This window comes from Vigna umbellata, chromosome 9 (genome assembly GCF_029865625.1).
Source record: "Vigna umbellata cultivar VRB3 chromosome 9, Vumbellata_1.0, whole genome shotgun sequence".
In the NCBI taxonomy this organism is placed as follows: domain Eukaryota; kingdom Viridiplantae; phylum Streptophyta; class Magnoliopsida; order Fabales; family Fabaceae; genus Vigna; species Vigna umbellata.
This window is the reverse complement of record NC_142173.1, coordinates 760,019-772,504: the sequence shown is the minus strand read 5'-3', so window position 1 is coordinate 772,504 and position 12,486 is coordinate 760,019.

Here is a 12,486-nt window from a genome sequence, read left to right as displayed (position 1 = left end):
AGGACCATTCAGTAACGTACGTACTCTTTCTTAGGGAAATTTCATGTTAAAATTCATATACATTCAAACTCATTTCTTAACATATAACTTCATAACTTTCCACATTCATATCATAATTTCTTTCATATTTCATAACATCCAAACATAGAGATTTCATATATTTCGTGCATCAAAACATGACACAAACATATTTCATTTCCAGTCATCAAATTAACGAACGTTCATACAACACAGTAACATCCACATTAAATTAAATAAGCTTCCCTTACCTCTAGTGTGAACGGACGTTCTACAGATCGCAACTCGGTTTTGCCAAACTAAGATTCCTTCTACCCTCAACGCTCAACTACTCTTCGAACCAAAATCAAACAACAGATCAAAAGGGTTCAGAATTAAACTAAGGACTTATGCAACCAGAACTTGGTTTGCATGTTCACAAGAGCGAACGGCTAAGGGGAAGGAAACTTACCAGTTTCAGAACTCGAAACTGTTCGGTTCAAGATGAAGCTTGGGACGTCGGGAACGCTTCTACGGTCTCTGAATGATGATTGGAGCAGGGAAAGGGTGAGTTTTCTTAGAGAGAAGATAGATTTTCTAGTGAGAAGAAGGAGAAAATGAAAGATCAGAGTAGTTAGAAGAAGGGTGCATGCAGAGAAGAGTGGGATGGAAGTTTCAGAAAATCATTTTCTTCCCACGTCCAAACAAGTGTCCGCTCTCCTGCCGACACCTGCCTTCCACTATCTGATTTCAGAATCCTAAATGCTTGACACCTGGCATCTGCGCAGAGGGATTTTGGGTGCGTTTTAAATGAGGTCTGACATTCCCTCCAACTACAAAAATTTTCGCCCTCGAAAATTAAGACTTACCCGAAAATAGGTGAGGATACAAGTCCCTCATGGCATCCTCCACTTCCCATGTAGAGTCGCCCGTCTTCTCGTCCCATACCACTTTCACCAATCTGATGGCTTTCCTCTTGTAGTACTTGATGCGGCTGTCTTCAACTCAAACTGGTTGCATTTCCAGCGTGCGGTCTCGACGGAGACGAACGCCTTCCAACTCCAGTATGTGAGAGGGGTCAGCTATGTACTTACGGAGTTGGGAAACGTGGAAAACTGGATGAAGGTTGGACAGTTGAGGTGGCAAGGTCAACTCGTACGCCACTGGTCCGATCTTCCTCAAGACTTGATAAGGTCCGACAAACTTGGGGGATAGCTTCTTTGGACGAACGGTTCTGCCTACTCCAGTGGTCGGGTTCAGTCTAAGAAAGACATGATCTCCCGCAGCGAAATCCAAAGGTCTTCTCCTCTTGTCAGCGTAGGACTTCTATCTGCTCCTCGACGTCTTCAACCTTTCTTGGATTAACTTCACCTTCTCGGTCGTCTGCTGAATGAGCTCAGGTCCAGTCCACACCTTCTCTCCTTCTTGAAACCAACATAGTGGCGTGCGGCACTTCCTTCCGTAGAGAGCTTCAAAGGGAGTCATTCCAATGCTGGACTGAAAACTGTTGTTGTAGGTGAATTCAACCAAAGGCAAGACTTCATCCCAAACGCCCATGTGATCTAGGACGCACGTCCTCAGTAAGTCTTCAAGCGTCTAGATGGTTCTCTCAGATTGGTCGTCCGTCTGAGGGTGATACGCCGAGCTCATTTAAAGTTTGTTGCGCAGTTCGCTTTGTAAGGATTGCCAAAACTGAGATGTGAATCTCGTGTCTCAGTCAGAGATGATGCTTGAAGGCACTCCATGCAACCGCATGATCTCCTTGATATAGAGTTTTGCCAGGTTCGTCATAGACATCTTCAGATTGACAGCCAAGAAGTGAGCGCTCTTCGTCAGTCGATCTACTATTACCCAGATGGAATCGTGATTCTTCAGCGTGCGTGGTAAGTGGGTCACGAAGTCCATCGAAATGTTGTCCCACTTCCATTCAGGAATCTCAAGCTGCTGCAGTAGGCCGCCCGACCTCTAATGCTCTGCCTTGGCTAGTTGACAAGTTAAACATGACGACACGAACCGAGTGACATCACTCTTCATTCCCGGCCACCAGAAAGACTTTCTGAGATCTTGATACATCTTAGTCATGCCAGGATGCATGCTAAGACGACTCTGATGCCCTTCTTCAAGAATGATCCTCTTCAACTCGCTATCGTTAGGAACGCACGTCCTACCCATGTAGCGTAAGAGACCGTCCGTTCCAGTGTTAAAGTGCTTGGCTTGATCCGTACCGAGCGTGCTCAAGATCTTCACCAGATCTTCATCCGCTGATTGCTTCTCTCTGATTCGGTTGAATACGTTACTGGATATTCTAAGGTTACAACATCTGATACTGTTCGGTTCCAAGTCGAACTGTAACCTTAGATCTCTAAAGCTCTCCACAAAACTTAATTCTCGAACCATCATGGATGAGACATGAACCACTTTTTTGCTCAGAGCGTCCGCTACAATGTTCGCTTTTCTTGGATGGTAAAGCAGTTCGAAGTCGTAGTCCTTCAAGAACTCAAGCCACCTCCTCTGCCTCATATTCAACTCCTTCTGATCAAAGAGGTACTTGAGACTCTTGTGATCACTGAAGACTTGGAAAAGTTGATCCATACAAGTAGTGCCTCCAAATCTTCAGCGCGAAGACGACCGCTGCTAGTTCCAGGTCGTGCGTTGGGTAATTCTTCTTGTGTACTTTCAGCTGCCGAGAAGCGTACGCAACCGCCCGTCTTTCTTGCATAAGTACACAGCCCAAACCTTGATGAGATGCATCACAGTATACTTCAAATGGTTTGGCCGTGTCCGGAATAAGCAAGATTGGGGTGCTCGTTAACTTTTTCTTCAATTCCTGGAAACTCGCTTCATATTAATCGGTCCAAGCGAACGGGTGATCTTTTCGCGTAAGCTGCGTCAACGGTGCTACTATCTTAGAAAATCCCTCAATAAAGCGCCTATAGTAGCCCGCGAGCCCTACGAAACTTCGAACTTCAGTGACCGAACGCGGACTCTCCCAATCCAACACTGCTCGCACCTTGGTCGGATCTACTGAGATGCCTTCTGCAGAAACTACGTGCCCCAAAAACTGCACGTCCTTCATCCAAAACTCACACTTGGATAACTTGGCATATAACTCCTTCTCCCTTAATACGCCAAGTACGACCCTCAAGTGTTCCTCATGCTCTTCATAACTCTTGGAGTAGATGAGAATGTCGTCGATGAAAACGACCACGAATCTGTCCAGGTACGGCCGAAAAATGCGATTCATGTTGTCCATGAAGATCGCTAGTGCGTTCGTTACACCGAACGGCATCACTACATACTCGTAGTGTCCGTAACGAGACCGGAAAGCTGTCTTCTGGACGTCCCCTTCCTTAACCCGAATTTGATGATAACTGGACCTCAAATCAATCTTCGAAAATACTATGGCTCCATGTAGTTGATCCAGTAGGTCATCAATTCTTGGTAAGGGGTACTTGTTCTTGATGGTCAGCTTGTTTAACTGCCTGTAGTCAATACAAAGGCGAGAGCTCGCACTATGAGTGCTTGGTTTCGATCAGCGTATGGGTTTGGCGGTGGTAGTTTCCTAACTCAATTTTTCCCCAAGAAGAAGAAACCCTAACTGCTGGCAATTTTTCCCCAATTTCCAACACCCAATTTGTTAATAAAACCCTACCTTCTTTAATTAAGGAACACGTCAGCACGCACACAAATAAATTGTGACACGCTACCATTAATTGATGTCAGATCATCACCTCATTAACGTTGTTTGATTATATTTAACATAAGGGACTAATTTGATTCAAAATTTTAAAAGTCAGGATCCATTTTAAACACTTTTAAAACGAGGGGCTAAATTAAGATTTATCAACGAAATTGACGACAAAATTGGCTATTAAACCTAAAAAAAAGTTATAATTAAGTGATCCAACCCGTTTAACCCACCAACCCGTGGTAGGTCGAGCCGGGTTCAAATTTTTTCAGCTTGCTAATAATCAAGTCGGGTTGGATTGACTCACTAAATGACCAACTCGTGGTGGATCGAGCTGGATCGAGTCGTGTTACCCATTTTGACAACTCTCATTAATAAGACACCTTTTTGAAGCGTGATTAAACACTATTCTTTAATATTTATTCACAATTATTGTTCTATATGTTGATATTTGCATAACTTGGAAGAACACAAGAAGAAGAAAGGATTAAAATATAAAAGAAAAAGAAGATAAATTAGACATGCATTGAGGACATTGATGGATAGGAGGATCAACAAGAGTTTGACATTAATGTGTCCAAAAATTCAAAGAGAACCAAAGTCATGTCTTAACTTCAGGTATTTCTTCTTACACCTCCATGCGAAAAGTTAAATTTGTCCTTATCTTTTTCCTCTTCCTTCCCCATAACATTTTTATACTTTCATCCACCTCCACCTCTAGCCCATCTTCCTCCGCCTTCATCTCTACATCCATCCCATCTTTTTCCTCAATCCTTACCTCTATCCCATCGTTTTCTTCCACCTCTACCTTCCTAAATTCTTCTTAGAATTTTTACCTTATTCTTACTTGATTTAATGTGTGATCTCATCTTCTTGCATGTTGGATTGTTTTCCAAATCTACATTTTGGATTGCACAATCTAAAATGTAAATTTATATTATAAATTATACCATCCGAAATATATATGGACGTCACAATCTGAGTCTATAATTAAAACAAAGTATAATTGGAATTTTAAAAATACGAGGATACAGGAAGAAAACATAAAGGTGCAAGAAGCAAGAAGAAATTCTCCTCAACTTTGTATCCACAAGGACCACCATGTTGGTCACCCCCACCCTCTTCCCCCTTAATTAACATATTCCCATTTTTCCCTTGTAAATTTATAATAAAAATATGAAAAGCTAACATTTTATCCTCTTATTCGTTCAATCGCTGCTCTGAAATCCTTTCTTCATCTTTTGCTTTCTTCAATCTTCATTCACTCTCAATGATTCATTATTGAAGCTTTGTAAGGTTTTCGCCATCACACACGGTACAATGGTGGGTCTTCTTCAAATTTGTCTTATTCTCGTTTCTTTTGTTGTTCTTTATGGGTTGGATGTTAGTGTTGTCTATTGGTAGTAGGGTGGTGGTTCGTCTTTGGCGAGTTGGTGTTCCCTCGTGGAAAAAACAGTTAAGAATGAGGGGAAGCAATTCTGGGGCTAACGTCCCGACAACTTACAGGGAATATTGACTGCCCCCACGCATCAACACGAGGCTTTCCAATGTGTTTTGTTTTCACTCGCACACTTTCCGGGAAAACTTCCCAAAAGGTCACCCATCCCTAAATTACTCCAGGCTAAGCACGCTTAACCATGGGTTCTTGTGGGTTAGGCTATCGAAAAGCAAATGCATTTTGGTGATATGAGTAATCAAATCAATCCCTTTAAGCTATCCTCTAACTGTATAGTCCCATACCTATACAGTCTCTAGATCCCTCTCATTCCGGTGTATGTTTGATTCATCCATGTGTCACTTCCACTAGAAGCCTGCCAAGAGTCGCTCTTTGTTTGTGCCCCTTGCACTTCTTGCCTCTTGCACCGATGATCACTTCCCGCCCTCGTCAGTTCCTGGGTGTCACAGGTAGTACTATTGCTAGGAAAAGGAGAAAGATTAATAGCTTGGAGAAATCTGTTATGGATTTTCAGAAAAGGGAGAAAATGTCCATTTGGACGCTATCGTTTATGGGGTTGATTAACATCATCCTTCTTTGTATTTTGTTTAAAAGTCCATGATATGTTCTAGTAGTTAGTTGTTGTGAAAAGCACTTTGGCCTTATTGTAATATGGTGTTTTGAAATCAATGAGAAATGTGAATTTGTGTATCTGGTATTGTTGTTTGAATATACATTTTGTCTGATTTATACAACATAAGCTAATTGAACTTTAGATTGAAATGATAATAAAATGAGAAAGTGGTGTGTCATTCTCATTGTAATTGACAAAAAAAATTGAGCAAGTGGTTTAAGCATAATTATTGTAACTGAAATGAGATTTGAAAAGCAGAGAGGTAAATTATGTGTAGTAAATTTGTAAGAATTGCATTTATACATTTTGACCACATAAGATTATTGTAGTCACATGATGTAAGTGTCCCCTGGACTGTCAAAGATGAGTACCTGTAACATGAGTATATATCACAACAAAGAAGCATATTCATGTCATCACAATATACATTACAACTAATTTATATTGGACATGCACATGGAATGTGCATCAATGATAATGACATTATAATCAACAAATGGAAAATCAAATGCACATCCAAAAGACAAACTGTCGTTGAATTATAATCACAGTATAATTATCCAAATACATATCACAACTTACAAAATACCCAATTAAAAATGAAGTTCAAACTACATGACTATGTTTACAAAGAAGCCAATAATGGGTTGTAACATGCTTAATCTAAACTTGTCAATATTGTGATGTCAATGTTCAAAATACATGTGAATGTTCTAAATAACTTCTAAAGTCCTGTTGTAGATGGTTGTGTTTGTTCAAATCCGCATTGAGTAAGTTGGCTTGGTCCTGTAGTTGCCTGAGTTTCAGGTTGCTGAGTTGGTCCTATAGTTGGCTGGGTTTCAGGTTGTTGACTTGGTCCGATAGTTGGCTCGATTTCAGGTTGCTAACTTGATTGAGATTGGTTTGTTGGAGGACGTTGTGGGTAAGTATTTCTTTTATGACCAAGTTGTCTACGTATGGAACATCTCTTACGAGTTTCATTTTGCTTTAGTTGTGTGTCATCCTTCTTTAGCTCTCAAGCCTCTAGCCTTCTCTTCTTTTTTTGGTTTACCAAGTAACATCCTTTTAGGTGGAGGCAAGACATCAGGCTGAGAAGTCATTTCCCATAGGTGATGACCATTGACAGGGTATATCATTGGAATATATGTTTCTTGGTATGTTGACCTTCTAAACCAATTTGGGACATAGTCTTCTCCATTGATGTTCAAAAAATTCATGGCAGCTAGTGCATGACAACATGGGATTCCTATTAAAGTCCACTTTCTGCAACTGCATTCGACTTTATCTATGTCAACAACATACTTCTCTCCAATCATTGAAGTGTGTCTCACCTCAAAAATTTTTTGTCTTGACGAACTACAAGGATAAGCAATTAAAATCAATATTTAAAATTAAAAAAATTTAAAACATCATAATGAAGTCCAGATTCTGATGTAGTGATGTGCACATACCTAGGTATCCAAAATTTAGTCATGTGCAATTCCTTTTCAAATCTTCTTTTAATCTTTGGGCAAATACAACCTTCAAATGTAGTTATTTTCTGTCTATTTTTTGTCCATCTCTTCATGAGGTACATACGAATGTCTTCCATCATTGTGATGATGGGCTTACCTCTTGCATGTAATATGACACTGTTGAAAGCTTCAGACATATTATTGACTAAGGTGTCACAAACAGCTTTACCTGTAAACCTTGAACGTGACCAAAATCTAATTAAACAAAAACAAGTGAAATATATCAGGTAGGAAAACAAACAAAGTAAATATGAAGAATGGATTTAAATATGACATACCTAGGTGGAATTGCTAGCAAGTATTTGAAGGCATATGGACTGACATATTTAATTTCTCTCATCACTGCCTCCCATGCTAGAGGGTGTGTTGATGATGCTGCCTTCCGTAATAGACATTTTAGAATTTGGCCAGGAAATCTCTTCCTAAAATTAGCATAAATGTGACGCACACAAAATCTTTACTCAACACCAGATAGAAGTTCTTGTAATGCTGGAAAAAGTCCCTATCAAAGTAAAAACATGAAGCTATACAAATTATAATACAAGACATGAAGGTTTCAAAGATAAAAAATAGCAATGGGCTATGTTACTCACTTTTTATTGATCTGACATATATGTGATTGTTTAAGAAAGCTCCACACCACCAAGATCATCAATGAGTAATTGTAAAAATCAAGCCAACTGTCCTTATTCTCCACCTCAACAACAACATATGCCAAAGGACACATTTGCTCATTCCATCTCTTGCAACTGTAGTTAACAACTCACCTCCATATTTTCCTTTTAAGAAAGAACCATTTAAACCTATAATAGGCCTACAAGACACTAATTTGTCCTTACAGGCCTTGAAACACACATACATTCTCTTGAATATTGGATTATCCTCATTAGATTCAACCTTAACTTTAACAGTTGAACTAGATTAGACCGCATCAACTCATTTGCATAGTCATAGAGTCTTTTATATTGTTCTTTAAAATCACCTTCTATTTGTTTAAAAGCCATTGCTTTTGCCTACACGTTGTAGACTAAGAAACACCAATGTTCCACTTCTTAGAAACTTTGTTTTGGAGGTTATTGATAATGACATATTTTATTATGATCTCACTATTAATTTGAGAGAAAATGTTAACTCTTTCTTAGCTTTTGCCTTGTAAATCCTAGTTTTCTTGTAGTTTCTTAAGTGGTTGCATCTTAAGCTTTAATGAGATAATTTGATCATTAATTCCTGCTTTTATGTGCCCAAAGTAGGTGGAAGAAGTCTATGCATCAAATGAAGGCATTAGAACCCAAGGAAAGCAAGAAAAATAGCAAAAAGGGAGAATTCTGAAACGTTGTCGTTGATCTGCCGCTGGGCTACCGCTTGAGCGATTTGCTCTTTGTAATGCTAGCGCTGGGATACTGCTTGAGCGGTAACGACGCTGATGTGGCAAATATGATGTATTTAGATCTCAAACGCGAAGGGCTTGGCATCTTTTGGCATACAAACGCGATTCCTCTTGCTAGAGCGTCTAGAGGCGAGCTAGGAGTTGTGGGAACAACCCTTCTTCCTTGGGTTCTCTTCCTTCTTCCATTTCCACCATTTTTGTAAGCTCAAGCTCTCCATTCATGGAGAGCTAGTTTCATTGTTGTTGGGGGATTGATGTAGTCACTGAACTCTTATGTAAACTACTGTGTTTAGAATGAATATATGCTTCTTTCATTGATTGTTAGTGTTTAATACCTTCTCTTAATGCTTGCTGTGAAGTTGCTACCTATGGCATGATTTTAGGGTTTGCTTGATATTGGGAAATGTTGGGTAAATCTGGAAATGGATTAAACACCTAGAGGAAATAGTATCTAGGGATAGAAGTAGGACCTTTGGTTGTCTTAAATCTCAATTCTTAATGCGGAAATAATTGTTAAGTTTTCCAAGGGATTGTAGCCTAATAAGGAAGTCTAGGCTCTCTACCAATGGATTGAGTTTGAGTAAATTAGTAGATTGACATTAACATATTAATGAAGAGGAAGTGATTTACCATACATAAGAGTGAAGTAGGTGAAATCATACCCCCAACTAGAGGTGTCATTTCAGCCCCTGGCCCATGGGTTGACCCTAACCCCTTCTAAAATCAAGCCCCAATTTTCTAGCCCCCTTAATAGGGGGCTTTTTAAAAGCCCCAACCCCTAAAGCTCCACATAAAGTGGGCTGGGGTAGGGTTAGGATGGGGCTAGCCCCCAAACTAAATTAATTTACTTTTAATGTTTTTTAGTTATTTCTTTTATTTACTTTACAAGTTCAATAATTTTCAAAATTTACATGATATTTAATATCTTTTTAATTGAATATAAATGTATAAATATTAATTTTATAAAAACTTATTTAAAATAATTTTTTAATTATAAGTATATTTTAAATATATAATTTATTATTTTGGAAAGTTAAAAAAGAAAATTTTTATTATTATTTTTATTTAAAAGAAAATGAAAAAAATTTCAAAAAATAAACTATAAAAGTAACACAGTTGAAAATTCGATTTTTCAATAATCGAATTCTGATATATATAAATATTTGAAATATTAATTATGGATAGATTTTAAATTCAAATCTACTGATTGGATAAATTTTTAATATCGGTGTAAAATTTTTATTTTTTATAGTTTGTCATATAAAATTATTTTGTTGAATGTTTTGTATAGATATATATACATTAAAAAATTAAACCACAAACTTTGTAAAGTTTAAAATTAATTTCACGTAATAAAAGAACTAACTTTTTAGTGAAAATCCTTGTTAGGCAAAATTCTTATAAATATCATATATGTTAGTATACAAGATCTAGATGTAATCATAGTGTTATAAAATCATATTTTTTTCTAACCTTTTAGATTAAATTAATATTTTAAAATCATACTTATCTTTACCCAACAAAGATCGTTTTTATTGAATTATTTATCATAATTGAGCCGATTGTAATAAAAAATAATTAAATAATAGATACAATATTTTTAAATAAATATAATGTTATAATTTATAATACTAAAATTAAAATTATTATTGTATTTAATTATTAACATATAAAATAAATAAAAATTATAATAATTATAATAATAAATAAATTGCATCAATGTCTCTTAATAAGAAACTAATAAAAAAGACAAATGAATATAATATAAAATATATGAAAAAGACATAAAAATATATAAATTGATGTAAATGACTAAATAATATGTTTCATAAATTTTTTTTAAAAGAATTATATAACTTTGTAAATAATAAATATTAATTTTATTAAATTTGGAAAATTAAAAAAGTTAAAAAGTTATTAAGTAAAAATTTTAACATGTTCACACCAATTAAAAATAATGTAATTTTGATCACAAATCTTAATCGAATGATATTGATTTAAACTAGTGACAAAATAGATTACCATCTATAAATAAATTCGTTAGTCCATCAAAATTTTACATATTAAATTAAATTTTTTAACTTTTAAACCTATTTTATGTAGATATCTCTGAACCGTCAAATTTACAAACCAAAATTAAGAAACCAAAATTAAGATGAAAAAATTATCAAAACAAAATTTGAAAATTAAGAAATAATTGTATAAAAGCATTATTATTAAACTAATTAATATAGAAACAATTATGAAGTAGGAAATTAATTTTATTGGTAAAAAAATATAATTATACATGAATCAATTATGGTTATAAGTTATTACTAACAAAGATAAAATGAAAGCTGGATAAAAAATACATATGATTTGTGATTACTTGTATGATGATATTATGTTTCTAGACGTTAAATTTTGTAAAAAGGAAAGCCCATGGGCTGGCCCTGGCCTATAGGGCTTTAGGGGTTTTTAGCCCTGTGGACTTTTTTAATAAAGAGTTTTTTTGGCCCTGTGGGCTTTTTTGGCCCCAACCCACATGGACTAGGGCCAAATCTTATTAAAGGGGCTCATTTGACAGCTCTACCCCCAACGATATCATTCCATATAATTTCTAATTTTTCCATTTCCAAGTGTTTGAGTATCTAAGATCACTTTTATCATTTATGTTGCATGTTTACTTTAATTGCACAAAAACCCCAAATTATGGAATCATTTTTTAGTCTAAGTTAGTTGGAAATTACATGATTGTTTGGTGACACGAGTCTCTTAGGAAACAATATCTGGTCTTACCGGTTTATTACTTGAAACGATTTGGTACACTTGCCAAAATCTTAACAGTTATACAGATTAATATTGGGATTCTTCTTTATGCTCTTCTCTAACCTCCCACTCAACCATTTTGAAGTCATTAAACGGATGTTAAATTCCCTACTTCATGTGTGCTTGTCTATAATCTTCCTTAGCTGACATGTATCTTCAGCTGCCTTATATGCACAATATGGATACCATGGACATTTTCCTTTTGCCCCAGAACAAAGGAAATACGTGCCCACTTCCCATTTATATTGTTCCACACTTTAGGGCATTGAAAAAATCCCAAAATCCCCATACCCATCTCTATCATCATCTGTGTTGTCACTTTCAACAACATTGTTCAATCTCTCAAATTCTCAATCACTTTCTGATAAACCCCTAGGTCCACCAATTTCTACTTGGTTAGTAGCTTCAAATATATCACATTTCACTTCATCCCCATCGTCAATGAAGACACCCTCTTTAGACCCATCCTAACTTCTAACATCATACTCATCAACTTGTACATTAGCCTGACCCTGTCCCTCCGTACCATTACCCTCTACCTCACCCTCTACCTTAGTCACTCCCTCTACCTGAATCAATTTTCAAAATAACACCATCGATCTGGATCAATTTTCAAAGTTGTGGTTTGACCATAGTGGTATCTAAATGTCCCATTATTCTCAAATTTCCCCGCATGGTGAAACACAATTTCAACGTTTGAGTTGTCCATCTAAACTAATATAAAAATTGTTCATAGTTAATTTATGCTTAACCCAAATGTTATCTACCTAAAAAATAAGTAAAACAAAGCAAAAGCACAATTATGAGAATAAAAAAATGTTGTCCACGAACCATCAGGAAGGGACCACAACCATAATGGCGCAACATTATTCAAAGCACATGCACACAAATAATGGGGGACAATAAATAGACAAAGCAACAACAAATCAAAACTAACGGGGGTACCACAGCGACAACAACCAAACACAAAACACGCTTTTTGAATCAAACACATATCAAAGCTACCATAAACGCACTGTAATA